Raw genomic sequence first — 17,662 nt, forward strand, 5'->3', positions numbered from 1 at the left:
ACTTTTCCATAAATTTTTGTTTTGATTTTTGAGATTGCGCCAGGACAATCTCTGTTTTGGTTTATCTGAGGTGATCCCAAAAACTCAGAGTGTGGGGTTTTTGAATTGTCTAGGCCCACTTGAAAGACACAATTGTGAGGATTTTAGGTGATCCTTGAAAAACCTATGTCATAGTGAACGCTAATATCCACTGTGTGAGGATATTAAGAGTGGAGTAGTTGTGTGGTTGTTTTTTTAAACAGTTGGTGTACACACAAGCGAACCACTATAACTTCTGGTCTTATGGTGATTGATTATTTATTTCATTTTGTGGATGTTATAATTTCCCTTTATGCATTTGTGGAGAAGTTATAATTTCTTTTATGCAAGTGTGGGAATGTTGTAATAGCTTAGTTATTTCCTTTACTATTTATTTCTTTATTCCTTTATATCAATTTGAGTTTTTGATACATAGACCGTTCTAGGAATCAGGTTGTCCTACCATAAGCCATTGGTTTTTGGTGTAAGGTCGTCCTTATAACAACCTCTCAATACTTATACATTTGAGGTTGTTATTCATTTCAGCATTGTAGGATTGTTTAATTGTTATCTTTATTTATTTATTTAAATTTTGCTGTTAATTTTTTTTTTAATTTGGCATAGTCCTATTCACCCCTCCCCCTCTCTAGGACTTTTAGCTCGGCCTTTTCGACATATGCGGTTATAATTTTCCATATTAGTGCTCACGATAATTTTTCTTATGTAGAAGTTCTCTTTACGATATGCCATAAAATTTTCTATACATTGTATGTATGAGGCCTTATTCCATGACGTAACCCTCAGGTTCTCACACTCGAGCGATCATCCTCGGGTTATGAGGACCAGGGTGTTACATATTGCAATTCAAAATCGCAATCTTTGAGAAACTCCATCCAACAACGTTGGCGCATGTTAAGCTCCTTCTGCAAGAACAAGTATTTCAAACTTTTATGATCTGAGAATAATTCAAACTTCTCTCCATACAAGTAGTGCCTCCACACCTTGAGTGCAAAAATGATGGCTACCAACTTAAGGTCATGTGTCGGGTGTTCTACTTGTGCACTTTCAACTACCTTGATGCATAGGCTACTACCTTGCTTTACTGCATAAGAACACACCTAATCCCCCTTGAGAGGTGTCGCTATACACTACGAAACCTTCACTACTAGAGGGTATGGTTAGGAGAGGTGTTGATGTCAACTTCTTTTTCAGCTCAGTGAATGCCTACTCACACTCCTCATTTCATACGAACTTGACTTCTTTCTTCATCAGACAAGTCAAAGGTGCTGCTAGACGAGAGAAATTCTCAATGAAATACCTATAGTAACCTACTAAAGCCAAGAAACTACGAATTTTCGATAAATTAGAGGGTCGTCCCCAGTTCCATACAGCTTCTACCATTGATGGATCAATGAAAATCCCTTTTAGAGAGATGACATGTCTTAGGAATTTGACTCCCTGCTTCCAAAATTCGCATTTTCTACCTTAGCATACAACTGATGGTCCCTTAGTGTTTGGAGTGTAATCCTTAAGTGTTGTTGATGCTCCTCTTTCATCTTCGAATATATCAAAATGTCATCAATAAAGACCACCACAAACTGATCGACGTAAGGTTTAAACACTCTGTTCATCAAATCCATGAAGACTGTTGGGGCATTAGTTAGTCCAAAAGGCATAACTAGGAACTCATAGTGTCCATATCGAGTTTGAAAAGCGGTTTTCTGAACATCTACTTCCTTAATCCACAACTGATAATACCCTGAATGTAGATCAATCTTCAAAATTTTTTTAGCTTCCCTCAATTGATCGAAGAGATTGTCAATCCTAAGTAGAGGATACTTATTTTTAATGGTCGCTTTGTTAAGTTGGAGGTAATCTATACATAACCTCATGGATCCATCTTTCTTCTTTACAAACAATAGGGGTGCTCCCCAAGGATATGTACTGGGTCGAATAAACCCTTGCTCTGATAACTTCTCAATCTGATCTTTTAATTCCTTCAATTCCACTGACATCATTCGATATGGGGACATAGACACTGGCGCAGTCCTAGGTATCAGTTCAATCCTGAAATCAACCATCCAACGTGGAGGTAATCCCAGTATGTCCTGAAATATGTCATGGAACTCACAGACAGTGGGAATTTGGTCCACACTATCTTTTAGTTGCTCGCCTCTATCTTCTTCTCCTATAATCATCGACATCAATAGTCTTTTTGACGTTCTCTCCTTCTGCTTACTCGAGTAATGAAAGGATTGTTGCATGGGTATTTGAAAGGTGACCATCTTCTCCAAAAAATCAATTTGGGCATGATATATTCTGCTAGTCGATCCATTCTTAGTATCACTTTAAAATCTTCCATCTCCAACACTACTAAGTCAGCGGGCATTATGACATTTAAAATTTTGATAGGATAGGACCTACATGATTTATCACCAAGGATCTTCCTACTAGGGTAAAGATCAATAATTCTTTTTCTAATTTCATAGGAATTAAACCTAATGAGTGGATATAATTAGAGTTGTACATGAATCGAGTTAGCTCGGTTAGCTTAGTTAATTCACAGGCTCGAACTACTAATCGAACGAAGCCGAGCTGGCCAGTCAAGCTCGAAGATCAAGCTGAGCCGAGTTCGAGCAATGGCCAGCAAGTGACCGAGCCGAGTTGAGTTGTGCCAAGCTCAACTCGGTTCGATTCGTGTACAAGTCTAGATATAATGCTTAGATATAAATGAATGTGTAGCTCTAGTATTAAATAAAACTTTCATAGGTAAAGAATAGGAGATCAAGTTACCCTCAATGGTATCTCCAAGAACCCCTTCAATCTCCAGAGTCATAGAATAAACCCTTCCTTATGTTATCAATTATGAGTTCTGCCCACCACTCCCATTCTGCTGACCCTATAGCTAGTGAGATTGCTAGGCTCTGCCATAACAAGGTTGATTCCCTTGCCTCTGTTGGTGTTGTGGCCCGCCTACTCCTAGCTACGGCCGATAGCTTCCTAGTCCCTTCCATTGTTGATATACCTTTTACTGGTAGGTTTGTTGTTGTCGTTGCTACTTCGGATGTTAGTAGTCCTTGGATTTGTGGACTTATTTCACGCAATAGCGTGAAACATTTCCCAATTGAATTGCAAGATACTTGTGGCTTGGGTGACGGGTTTTTGGGGGCATTTCCTTGGTTCTAGGATGAACTTGGGATGGTCTTCACTTTTCCCTTGATGTCTTTCTGCAAGTCCCTACCCTTTTGAAACTCCTAATTATCCTTTTCGACCACTTGAGCCCTCTTCACCACTTCAGCATAGGAATTTAGTCATGTTCCCACTATTTGCTTTCAGATACTTAGCTTAAGTCCTCTCTCAAAATTTCTCACCTTCTTCTTCTCATCGGTTATGCGATAAGTCAAAAATCGTGATAGTTCGATGAACGTAGCTTCATATTCGTTCACTAACATGTTCCCTTGTTTAAGCTGTAGGAATTCCAACTTCTCTTCTTGTACATTGTTTAGAAAGTACTTCTTGTCAAACTCTTCACAGAACCAGTCCCATGTCCACACAGTTCTAGCGGGGATAGTCTCGTCTATTGTTTTCCACCACAAGTAAGCTTCACCTTATAGGACAAACACGACGAGCGTCACCTTCTGCACTTTGTCACATCCCGTCACATCAAAATTTTCCTTTAACTCCATCTTCCACTAGATGGCCTTCATTGTGTTTGTCTCTCCTTTGAATACAAAAAGGAATAGTCTCTTGAATTCTTTCACCAGGTTACTCGTTCTTTCAAGCCATACGGATGCTTCTTCATCAGCGTCTTGTTGGGTTTCTTGGTTCCTTCTCATCTGCTAGTTTAAGAGGTTGGTCATGGTCCCTAAGAATCTAACCACTTCTTCCATAGTTGAGTTAGCATCAACTGATGGCACTGGTATAACTGATGTGGCAGTTACAGTTTGCGTTGCTGATGCATCTAGTGCAGCAGACGTAGTTCCTCTAGCAGAATTTCTGCTTACCTTCTTAGACGCCATTGATCTACAAGAGATAAGGGAAAATTTAGGTTCTAAGATAAAATTTTCTAAGTTCACTGCCACTAAGGGAAGTAAAAGCCTACAGCTAATTCTCTTGAGTTTTATTTTTTTCTTTCTCACCCCAGGGCCCATTTTCTTCTGAAATCTAGGCTCTGATACCAAGTTGTCACACCCTCGACTCGGCAACTGAGTTAAGCAAACTTCGGTTTCCAGAGCGAGGATGTGACATCACATGCCAAAGATCCAAGGAAACTAAGTGAGGAATGAAGGGAATCGAAGATTTGAAGTGAAGAAACTAAAGAAAAGGACTCCAGAAAATTCATGCCTAGAAAAATCATATTCTCAAATTTCGGTGCCAGAAAAACATAGTTCTGAAAAATTATAGAAATAAACTTTGATGACATTGAAACTAACTTCGATCACATCGAAGCCACTTCGATCCCATCAAGAAATCAAGAATTTTCTCAGCTGGTTGTTGAACATATTCATGCACTCTTAGATGTCATTAAAGGAATATTCAATGTCATCAAAGGTGTCATCGAAGGAGCTTCAATGTCATCGAAGGTTCCATCAAAGCCGCAATAACTGCGTAAATTCAAAGTTGGTTTGCAAACTTTTCTGAGCCGGTACGAAGGATTGAGTTCTAAAACTATTTAAAAAAGTCCCCAAGTTATTCCAAATTATCTTCTAGGGTTTGGAAAGGAAGAGAAGGCCTAGGTGGAGCGCCGACAACGTTCTTCCACTTCGATTTCTTCATAGGTTCTAGTTAATATTTTTAGTTTTTCTTTTGTTTTTGAGTTAGCTATGACTAGCTAATCTCTTAGCTAAGGCTAAGGAATGAAGATTGTAGTTATTTTTAATGTTTAGTTTACTTTGATTCAAGTTTATGTTGAACTTCCATTAATTATTAATTTGAATAAATGAATATTTTCATTTTTCTATGATTTATTATGATTGCAATTACAATAGATGCTCAAGAAGCTTTTAATATCTTCTTTCCTGTTTTGCAATCGTTTGATCTATAAAATTTGCAATTCGCCATCGTCTATGGGCATGGTAGATGCTTGAATTCCCTGTGATCATTACATTAGTACTTCACGAGAGAACTAAACTAATGAAAGTTCAAATTTCCATTGTGTTCTAACTGCTTTATCATCCATTGGATAGGATAGGAGTTCGATTCCAATCGAGATGAACATTGAATCAAGCAGATTAATATTAATATGCTATAAGTGGATTCTTGGATTCTTAATCTTTTATCTTTATTAATTAAAATCTTTTTCTTCTTCACTGGATTAAAAACCCAAACAACCAAGTTAGATTTAGATTAGTTCTAAACTGTGTTCCCCATTTCCTGTGTATTCAACCTTAGTCTCATTGAGTTATAACTATAGTGCAACCCTACACTTGGGGTTGTGAATAGAAAACCAAACCCATAAATATTTGACAAAGGTTTAAAATGTAAAACTCCCATAGTAGTCTCCACCCAAATGGTGACTACACAAGCCACAATATACATTTAACAAACTAACCCACGAAGTCCACCCAACTGGAGACTCAATATGCAAGTCCAAAAGAATCATAAACTATGCATCCCTACCCAAAATGACAATACAAAAACACCGGTGGCTACAATCGATCATCCACATACTCAAAATACAAGAACTCCTCACTAGGGTACACATACTCTTCAACAAGTGCATCCTCCTATAGGGGACTTGCATTGATGAAATCGCCTAGTTGGTCTATTAAAACACCATCATAGGTGGAAGTGAGTGATCAACTCAATGTTATTATTATACGAAGTTTCACGTGTTATCAACCGCTTTTATGCGTATGTAATGATAGCATTACAAAAGATACAAACCCTAAGAATAGTTCTTTAAATGCATGAATGACATGAAACATATATGCATGGCCCAAGAACCAACTATTGTAAACTTTCTACATCAACGCTATTACTAGTGAGGACATCAACATATGCGTAATGGTTAGACTGTAGCACAACCCAACAATGTGATGGTATGTATGATAAGTCAAGTAACTTATTATTCCCATTTCAAACATTAGGTTGGAAAATCTAGGATACAGCCGTCATATCGAGGATCTCTACCCAGATCACATGGCTCGTTGTAACACAAAGTGTCTCCTCACGAGTGTCCCTTGATCCAAATTTGGGTTCATCACTCAATAATTCATATAATTTAATTAGATTGATAGTAGGGCCCGTCACCTAAGGACAATTACAACTAGGGTGAAGGTCACCACCTAAGCCCTAACTGTGGTGAAGGCACACCATCCAATCCATTAGCAACATGGTAAAATCGTGGCATTCATCGGTGCTTAGTGATCACTACAGGGAGGCTCGTCACCTAATATTTTACCAACATAGGGGGCTCATCACCTAATGTTTTATCAATGTGGCAAGCACATCACTTCAGCGTAAGCGAATAGCTTTGACATAGTGTCTCATACCACCATGGCAGGCCCTCAAGTCTTGTCGAATCGTAATGCACTAACAGTTATGAGTGAACCTCATTCATTAGTAACAGGGTATCACAAATTCTTTAATGTGGTAGACAATCACCAAACATAAAGGTGATCAAGCCAGGCATTAGACTGGTTTAATTAACTAAGGGAAAACCTAGATAAACCGACATCGGGTGTAAAGAATCTCATGTAGTTTCGATTACTAATGATTGCCAATTTTCCAATTAAGTCGACCACATCAGTCGGAATGGCTAACTACAATGGTCATCTCTTGCTCCAACGATTGCTAAGGCTCGATCTTAGTCCTCGACAGTTTAATTCATATAAAGTACATAGTTAATGATGTAATATTATAATAGTATTAACATGTATATTGAGCTTAGCTCTTTACAAAGTAATGCATGCCAAGGCACATCAATATGAATCCGTAATTGACCATAGCCAAGTCACAACACAAGTGCATGGAACATGTCAAAAATAATATATACACTAAACACCATTTCACATCAAAGATTATCATTATAAACCATACACAAACTCTAATGAGATGAACATTATAATGAGTAAGTATTTCATCATACATGTTTACTAATACTATCATTAGTAGAGTTACTAGGGTAAAACATTTAAGCCAATATTAACATATAAATTTCTACTAAATTAAATAGGAATCATGGTCCATCACCCTCAAGGGTTGATAAAAGGAAACATAAGAGAATAACTATTGAGTGTGAAATATTGCTTATTTCCTCCTATTTATACATTGGTTTTATAAACATGATAGTTCTTAATTGATTTAATTATGCATGTTTTCATGTGCGAGGTAATTTCAAGAGCTTAAGGTGAAATTAATGCCAAAAAGAAGATTTATGCTCAAAAGATTACTAAATGAAGATTTGCATATTTGGAAGTCATTAATGAAAATTCACATACCAAAGATCCAAGAAAACCAAGTGAGGAATGAAGAGATTAAAGATTTGAAGTGAAGAAAATGAATCCCGAAACTATCCTTAAAACAAACATATTCCTGAAATTGTACTGAAAAAGCATATTCTAAAACTCTGATTGTATTTTAGAAAATTGTGCAGAGTGCGTAAATTTGAGGCGGTTTAAACTTTGAGTATATTTTGGGAAATTGCGAGGTGCGTAAATTTAAGGCGGTTTCTAGATTTTTCCAACTCAGTGTGAAAGTTGGAGTTTCACAACTATAAATAGGACTCCCTAGGATGCTCCAAAGCATCTTCTAAAGTTTGGAAAGGTCTCAAGGAGCATACATGTAAGGCTCGTATCCTAGTTCATACCGTTCCTTAGACTCCCGCGATCATCCCCGTCGAATTTCAGCGACCCGCGACCCTAAGTCGCATCTTGTATATCTTAGTCGACTCAACCCAAGACTTGTACCTTTACGACCACGCCGTCGCTATGGTTTCAACGCTGTGTCTCGTGCGCCGATGCGATACCCAGGTCAGGAGTTGTGGGCCCGCGTATATTTCGAGGAAACACTGCGTGTTGTGAATTTTGAGAGAATCTCTACCATCCATCACATCAATTAATCAAGTACATAGCCCATCACTCTATCCCATCCCCAAGTATACAAGTCATCCCCAAAGTCAACTCTCTCTCTCTCCACCCATCCCTTTCTTACTCTCACCCATCACACACACACCATCCCTTTCATCCCATCACATCTTCTCCTCTCTCATTTCTCTCTTCACTCCTAAGCAACCCAAGGAGAGGAAAATGTCCAAGAATTTCAAGGGAGAAGGAGAACTTAGGTGTGGCCCACTCCCTACCACCCAACTCTCATCTCAACCCTTCAACTTTCATCATCTTCCATCAAAGAAGAAGCCAATGTGTTGGGGATTCCAAGGAGATAAGAAGGAGTGCAATCGGTGGATGATCCTAGAATTTCCACTGTTGATTTTATTTGAGGGCCCACTTGTGGTGGGCCCCATTTAATGTACATGTTGTAAACGGAGAGGAGCTCGTAGTAGTGGAGCTCCTCCCTGGCACACACACCATCTCTCTCTCTCTCTCTCTCTATCTCTCTCTTCCCTATTTGTGCGGCCCACCATGATGAATGTATTTTATCCACGCCGCTTTCCATCTAGGGGCCCACCTTACTACCTATTTTCGGGTGGGCCTGGACAAACAGAAAACATAAATATCAGCCTGCTCCAAGGCTGGTGGGCCACGCTGACATGGACCCCACCTAATGATTGTGTGGACTCAATCGTCCAACAATGGACGGTGGGGATCCACCTTGAAATATATGTGTTTGATCCTGGTAGTCTATCCTGGACGGGCCTGGATGAAGGAAACCACAAATACTAGCTTAATTCAAAACCCTAGTGGGCCACGCTGATGTGGACCTACCCTGATATATGTATTTAATCCTAACCGTCCATCTATGGACGGTGGATGGAGACAGATTGGCTGGTGCTCCTTCCACGTAGCAATATAGCTGTTGTTATTGACGTCAGCAAGTTCTGTGGAGCCCACCGTGAGATATGTGTTATATACCAACCGTCCATCCGGATGGTGTGGACCACCCTCCTAAGGCTGTTGTCTGATGTTAGCAAGCAGTGGGTTCGATCATGAGGTTTGTGTTACATCCAGACCGTCCGTCCATTTGTATGGACGTCAGCTAGCAGTGGGTCCGATCATGAGGTTTGTGTTACATCTAGACCGTTCATCCATTTATATTGACGTCAGCAAGCAGTGGGTTCGATCATGAGGTTTGTGTTACATCCAGTCGTCCGTCCATTTGTATGGACGTCAGCAAGTCTGGGTCTGATCATGAGGTATGTGGTATACCCAAACCGTCCATTTGTGTGGGTCCCACCTTGAAGCATCTATCTTATCTGCACCATCCACTCGTACGGTGTGACCCCCCATAATGATGTGTGTGAAATCCACACCATCTAGCAGCAAGCCAGACGCTGCTGGACAGTGGGGACTAGCATCCACCATTGAAACCTTCTCAGGCCATTGGGCCGTTTGTGGGAGGCCCACGGCCTAGCCCATTACCTGAGTGACCCACAACCAGTGGGGCCCACCATGCATATGTGTTTTATCCAGGCCGTTCGTGGCTAAACGCCCAGCTGGGCCTGAACTCTAGTGGGCTGTTCGTCTAGTAGGTAACCCACCATGATGTATACATTGTATATTCATGCTGTCCATGTAATGCGGCCCATTGTGATGTATGTGGCCCACCATGATGCGGCCCATTGTGATGTGTATTAAGCACATGTGATGCAGCCATTGTGATGTATTTGAAGCCCATGCGATGGGGCCCATTGTGATATATATTGGGCCCAAGTCATGAGGCCCAATGTGATGCATTTGAGGGTCAGGCGATGGGGCCCATTGTGATGTATATTAGGCCCGTGTGAGGAGTCCATTGTGATGTATATTAGGCACGTGTGAGAGGCCCATTGCGATGTATATAAGGCCCATGTAATGTGGCTCATTGTGATGTGTATTAAGCCCATGAGATGCAGCCCATTGCGATGTATAAGGCCCATGTGATGCGGCCCATTGTGATGTATATGAGGCCCATGTGATACGACCAACTTGAAGTATACGATGCCCATGCGGTGCAGCCCACTTGATGTATATAAGGCCCATTATGATCGTATAAGACCATTATGATTGTATAAGGCCCATTATGATTGTATTAGGCCCATTAAGATTATTTGTGGCCAATTATGTTGTGTATGAGGCCCTTGTGTGAGGCCATGAGCCCACTATATGTTAGGCTCTATGTGGGCCACTCCTTGGGAGCATTGTTGGTTAAATGTCCACATTGATGGGTAATGAAGGTTAAATGTCCACATTGTGACCTTCCCTTAGGTCTTGTTAAGCCCGCTCACATCCTTCTCTAATTGGGTTGACCCTAATCATTAGCCCCATTGATATGTACATGACCCATCTATTCATATTGGGATAATCCATAATGTTGGGCCCCCATTAGTTGCTAGTGGGATTGTTTTAATCTTGAAGTCCATCTATGGACCCCGCCTTGAATATAGGCCGATTATCGATGCCGGTTATGAGTATGTGATAGCATAACATCATGATACATGCCCATACGTATCATCTGCATGCTTGATATGAGACGTGGTTAACCATTGCATATACCATTAGACAGGTCGTTATGGGACTCCTTGATAGGCGGAGTTGTCCTATATGAGCACACGGTATGTGCAGGATTGATGTATGACAGGATTGTGAAACTCATACATCTTACATTGTGTGTTGTACGCCCTATCAATATCAAGGCCATAGCCTCCACAGGTATATCGTGGATGGCCAGATGGGACACGGAAAATCTTTTTCTACATGAGGTGCTATAGATGTCCCTAGGTAAAAGTCCCTAAACCCTCTTGGTATTAGAGGACGCTCCAACATCGAGACCGGATAGAAAACAAGTGCCCGGATGCCGAATACCTGTAGGTGGTGCTCCCACTATTCGTGGTTAGTTGGAAGGGGGTGTGGCCTTACCCGCCCGAGGGTAGGGGGCATAGATAGGCTGCTCGTAAATGGGTCCACTATCGATGTGCTAGGTAGATATTGGTTGATTACTGGCCAGGCAAATAGTGACGTCTCTTCCACTTGCATGGTTGCGCGTCTAGTGAGCGGCGATCTGGTGTAGAGTGTATTAGATCCCGGTGATGATTCCAGAGATGTACGGTACTAATATGTGGACTTATTGAGCAAGAGTTGCATACTCAGCATTTTACTCATTCATTCATTCATTCATTATCCACTCAGGCTGGTGGTGCATAACTAATTGTTATGTGTACCTTCGCAATGGCTAGGATTTCAGTTGGGGTGCGCGACCAACCTGAGATCAGGAGTTTACCACATTGAGTCTGGCTATCCAAATTTAGATATGAGACTAGTTTGGACAGAAGTCCCTTGTGACGAACCCCATAGCCTGTGATACTACATACTATCATCTCGACTTCACACTCCAGCTTGGTCATTTCATTCGCACCGTATATTGGATTGCATCCTCAGCACATAATATTTGGTTTACTATGCTTCTGTATTGCATAGCCTGAATAAGGTTGATGGTATTTATGGACTTACCAGCATGTTTCCACATTTCTCTGATATTATATACATGGCACTTACCTTGCACACACATTTACACCACCCTCTAAGCTTTCTATAAGCTTATGCACGATAGATGCGTGCGGGTGGTGTTAGGTCGTAGTAGCGTTAAGCTTGGAGCGTGCAGTTGTCTTCTAGAGCTTTGATTTTCAATATATGTATTTCCCTTTCAGCACTATATTTAACTGTTTATATTAGTGGATATGTGATGATGAAGTTGCCTTTGTGATTTGAGTAAACTTGTGGTTATGCTTCTTACGAGATAAATGTACGTTGAAAAATCCTCCTTGTAGGATCCCAGGATCGGAATCTGATGTATGGGCGCTGAGAGCTGAGAATGGGGTACTACGGAGGCTGTCGACACTGAATTCAGCGACCGAAAATTCTGTGAACCTGGTTTTTGAGTTTGGGGCGTGACAATACACAAGGGTGGAGTAGCTGCCAAAGAGTTTTTCTTCTTCCCTAGTTTATTTTTCATACTTTGTTTAAGAGAATTGGTTTCAATCATGTCTATGGTTGGCTAAACGTCTTAACTAGGGATAAGAGGTGAAGCTTGTAGCATGTTTAGATGTTTGTTTTACTTTGATTCTTGTTCTTATTGAATCTGATTGATTTTTAGTTTGATATTAAGGGAATATTTTTAGTTTTTTATGATTTATTGTAACTCAAATTACAATAGATGTTGTGATAGCTTTGGATATCTTCTTTTCCTTTTTAAGATAGTGAGATTGGTAAATCTCGTTGTTCATCATTGTCTCCTGGGCATGGTAGGATGATGGAATCCCTTCCAATCATCACAATTCTCCTCCATTGAGAATTAGGTCAATGAAAAGTTTAGATTTTATTTAAATTGCTTTATCTTCCAATTGGATACGATAGGACTCCAATTCCAATTGTGTTCCTTGAATCAAGTAAGGTAGCATCTTGATAGCTACAAGTGGATCCTTGGCACCCTAGTTCCTAACTTATGAATTACTTTATCTTCCAATTGGATAGGATAGGACTCCAATTCCAATTGTGTTCCGTGAATCAAGTAAGGTAGCATCTTGATAGCTACAAGTGGATCCTTGACACCCAAGTTCTCACCTTTAAATTCATAAGTTTTAATAAACATTATTCACCATTACTCTCAATTGTTCAGATTTCAATTTAGATCATTTTCTAGTTCTAGTTCTAGATTTTTTTCTTCAGAATAAATACAAGTTTAGTCCATGTGGATTCGACCTTAGTTTTATTGAGTTATCACTACATCGTGACTCTACACTTGGGGTTATGAACAAGTTTTTAGCACCATTGGCGAGGACTACGGTTACATTTTTTTGGAATTAATTGGTATTTGAATTAGGTTGAGATTAGGGTTTATTTTTCTGTTATGCTTTTAGGTTAGGATTTTTCTGAAATTGTTTAAGAAACTAACATTATTTTCTGTTTTGTAGGATCCTAACATAGCAACTCTTATTCAATAATTTTATTCCAACCCTCTCTCTTATCTTTTCTAGATCTCTTATTTGTTTTAATTTTTCTAGTTTTCTTTTTAGGTTTAATTGTTTAGTTACTTGAGGGCTGAGAGTGTTTCATGCCCAAGTGGGTTCGTGACAACACTCGACATCTCTTAAGTGAAGGAGGATTAGTTAAAGGGCTACCTATCCATCACTGAATTAGACATCACTTGAGATCCTCTGAGTCAGTAGAAGTTGTGGCTGCACATCAACCTCAACACCCAGTTGAGGAAGTTCAAGATGAAAATGAGGTGTATAATGCACCTCTGCCTTGTACTCTACGAGATTATTTACAACCGGCGGGGGTGAGCATACTTTCCTGCATGATATTTCCATTGAATGCAAGAACTGTGGATATTAAACTAGGGGTAATTCAACTTCTCCTTAAGTTTCATGGATTAGAATCTGAAAGTCCATACTCGCATTTGAAAGAGTTTGATGAAATAATATCTACATTACACTTTCCAAATGTGTCCGAGGACACAGTTAAGCTAAAATTATTTTCTTTCTCTTTGAAAGAAAAGGCTAAGTCATGGTTACATTTCTTAAGACCAATGTCCATTGGCACATGGTCTGAGATGACAAGGGAGTTCCTTAAAATGTTCTTCTCATATCATAAAGTGAATACCTTAAGGAAAGCAATAATGAATTTTGTGCAGAAAAAGGATGAGACCTTCTTCCAATGTTGGGAGCGATTTAAGGATCTCATAAATTCATGTCCATGACATGGCTACGAAACATGACATCTAACAAGCTTTTTCTATGAGGGATTGACCTCACTCATGCACCAATTTGTGGAGATGATGTGTAATGGGGAATTCGTTAATAAAGAAGTCGATGATGCATGGGATTATTTTGATAAACTTGTTGAAAACGTGCAATCATGGGATACCTCTTCAAGAATTACCACTTCTAAGCCTACTTAATTAAAAGAAAATGGAGGAATTTATGTTCTAAAAGAGGAAGATGATATAAATGCAAGAGTGGTCAAACTCACAAGAAAAGTCGAGGCCATGGAACTTAAGAAGGTAGAACCCGAAAAGACTACAGAAGTTGTTTGTGGTATTTGTGCTTGTAACATACATGCAACTGAGAATTGCTCAACAATTCCTATTTTTCAAAAGATATTGAATGAGCAATCAAATGTCGTAAACAACTACCAAAAATATTTCAGTGGGCCCACCTCAAATACATATAACTCAAGCCGAAGGAACCATCCAAATTTCAGTTGGAGGAATGAACTAACGGCTACTCCTCAAGGGATCCTTAATTAATTTCTAAATTAAAGGAAACCTCAAGAGGATCCAGTCTTAAAACAATTACAAAACTAAGAGCTTTTTAATCAAGGTATGTTGCAAGCCTTTTAAGACCTTAAAAAGGCCATACAAGGTCTTGAAATAAAAAATTTGATTGGGGAGAAAGGGATCCTTCTGGCTTAGCTTCTCCCCAATCGAAAACATCAATATGAAATCAGTGTCCCCAGCTCTTCAAATAAGATGAAGCAGGCTAAGTCTATCATTATTGTTAGGAGAAGGAAGACAATTGACAAATCTATTAAGGTGAGGGCTGAAAAACCCAAGGACCCGTAAATAGATGAGAATGATAGCCATTGCATTACTCCACATGGGTTAGAACCGGAACCTCAAAGTAAGCCGATTGCGTCATTCCCTCAATGGTTGATTGCACCAAAACCTCTCTCTAACTCTTAGGATATTCTAGAGGTGTTTAAACAAGTGAAGGTCAACATCCCTCTACTTGATGTTGTTAAACAAATCCCTTCATATGCCAAATTTTTGAAAGATTTATATATGACCAAAAGACGGCAAAACATACAAGAGAAAAACTTTTTGACAGAAAAAGTAAGTGCCATCCTCAAGCAAGATGTGCCACAAAAATAAAAGATCCCAGTAGCCCAACCACCACTTGTGTAATTGGGAACCACCAGATTGAGCATGCACTTCTTGACTTGGGGGTGAGCATAAATCTGATCCCTTACTCGATTTACAAACAATTAGGTCTAGGTGAATTAAAACCTACCCGAATTACATTACAACTTACCGATCGCTCAGTTCGTATACCAAGAGGGATGATTGAGGATATGTTGGTCCAAGTTGATAAATTCTACTATTTAGTAGATTTTATCATATGGATACTCAACCCATCATAGATGTGAGCACTCAAATACCCATCATTCTTGGTCACCCATTCCTTATTACATCAAATGTTATCATTAATTGTAGGAATGAATTATGAATTTATCTTTTAGAAATATGACATTGGAGCTCAACATCTTTTTCAACAAGAACAAACAGCCAGAGGATGATGACGATACGCACGACATTAACATGATCGATTCTTTTGTGGAAGATAGAGCACTCCTAACTCTATACTCTGACACTTTAGAGACGTGCTTGGCCCACTCTAATTTAGATGATGACATGAATAGGGAGATGGATGCCTTTCTTGATGCTATGCCGGTACTTAAAGTTAACCGGTAGAGACCATAATTTGAAAAATTTCCCCAAACCGATGTAGTGCCTCTATCGTCTAACCTTAAAGCACCAAAGCTTGACCTGAAACCTTTGCCCACCAATATTAAACACATCTATTTAGGTAAAGATGAGACATGCCTGGTGGTGATCTCTTCCCCCCTTAAGAAAGAACAAGAGAGTGTGCTTATTTCCACTCTCATTGAGCATGAAAGAGCTCGTGGATGGTCGATTACAGATCTCAAGGGAATTGACCCTTTAATTTATACTCACCACATCCATCTCGAGGATAATGAGAAAACCTCTCGACAACCACAACGTTGACTCAATCCAAATATGAAAGAAGTGGTTAAGGCTGAGGTAATTAAGTTGTTGGATGTGGGTATCATATACCCTATATCCAACAGTCAATGGGTAAGTCCAACTCAGGTAGTTCCTAAGAAGTTCGGAATCACCATCGTAGCCAATGCCGACAATGAACTCGTGCCAGCTAGAGTTACTACTAGTTGGTGAATGTGCATTGACTACAGGAAGTTGAATACCATCACAAGGAAGGATCGCTTTCTTTTGCCCTTCATTGATCAAATTTTGGAAAGGTTAGCCGGCAACTCTTACTGTTGCTTCCTTGATGGATATTCTGGCTACAATCAGATAGAGATAGCCATTGAAGATCAGGAGAAGACAACATTCACATGTCCCTTTGGCACCTTTGCTTAACGAAGGATGCCATTCGGACTATGTAATGCCCCCACCACTTTTCAGCGATGCATGTTGAATATTTATTTTTTTGACATAGTGGGGCAATATTTAGAGATCTTCATGGATGACTTCTCTGTCTTTGGTCCATCCTTCAGCAATGTTTCGACAAGAAATAAATGCATTCGATTTAGGAGAATTATTTTACTTAATAATTAACAAAAAAAGAATGAAGAGAACAATCACAACATTTATTTATTCTGGATTCGTTTACATCCTTTATCTCATTTGAATTTAAAGTGAAGCATTTACATAGTCCAATACAAATATCAAATATTTAATATTAATTTCTGCAATATTTTAGATCACATCATGATCTGCAATATGGAGATATTGTTGTGCTGGAATAATATTCATTCCGATTGATTCCATGCTCCTGAGAAGATACTTTGATCTTTCAACTCAGATTAGAGTCTCTTTTGATCCCTGAATAGTTATCGCTTGAGCTGACTATCCATACAGTGGACCCCTTATACAAGTAGAGCTATTGTGAGCCCACTTGGTTGTGCGCCGCATAATGGTTGTGCGAACCATTGGGGTGTACGCCCACATGGTTGTGCGAACCACTAGTTGTGTGCCACACAATGAGTATCTCCAATACCTGAATCCTTTTGAAGTCTAGATCTCTCTCTTATATCTTGGTGTTGCTCGAATGAATCGGTTATAGAGGTTAGTGGAGTATTTATAACATTCTGGACATGCAAACCCTTCACTGAATCCGTTGTGAACTAACCCTTTGTGCAGTCATACCCATTGTGCATCGCACAATGACACTCCTGCAATAGCTTCTATTGTGCGTCGCACAACAACATTCTCATGGCAACTTCCGTTGTGCACCGCACAACTACAGTCTTCAATCATCTTCTGTTGTGCACCGCACAACTCAATGATGTAAATTTTGACTTCTTTTTAGAAATCTTCTTTCTTCCTCTAATCAATTTTTATGCCTCAATAGATGCCCCCTTGATCCTACATTTTTGTCTTTTCTATCTTCAAAGTGAAAATGTAGGATCAATCATAACAAATATTACTTTATTTTACCCCCTTTTTGTGCACAACCAAGCTGCTTACGCACAACCAGACCATTTGCACACAACTAGACCATTTGCACACAATTGGACTTCATGAATACTATATAAACTGGACTTAGTCTCATTCCACCCATTCAGAACTCACGTCTAGCCATCTCCATGCATTATCTCTTTCGCACAATGCCTCCTTACGCAAAACGCCTTCTTGCACATAATAGAACTCTGCACACAACACCTCC

At 39.6% G+C, this 17,662-nt stretch overlaps 1 non-coding gene across 1 annotated transcript; it reads right to left on the minus strand.

Moving 5' to 3' along the window:
• Positions 1-13,772: 13,772 nt before the first annotated feature.
• Positions 13,773-13,880, minus strand: LOC131230107 (small nucleolar RNA R71). The gene has a single exon (XR_009163832.1). It is a non-coding gene; the product is annotated as a small nucleolar RNA R71 (small nucleolar RNA).
• Positions 13,881-17,662: the final 3,782 nt, after the last annotated feature.

This window comes from Magnolia sinica, chromosome 16 (genome assembly GCF_029962835.1).
Source record: "Magnolia sinica isolate HGM2019 chromosome 16, MsV1, whole genome shotgun sequence".
Classification (NCBI taxonomy): Eukaryota; Viridiplantae; Streptophyta; class Magnoliopsida; order Magnoliales; family Magnoliaceae; genus Magnolia; species Magnolia sinica.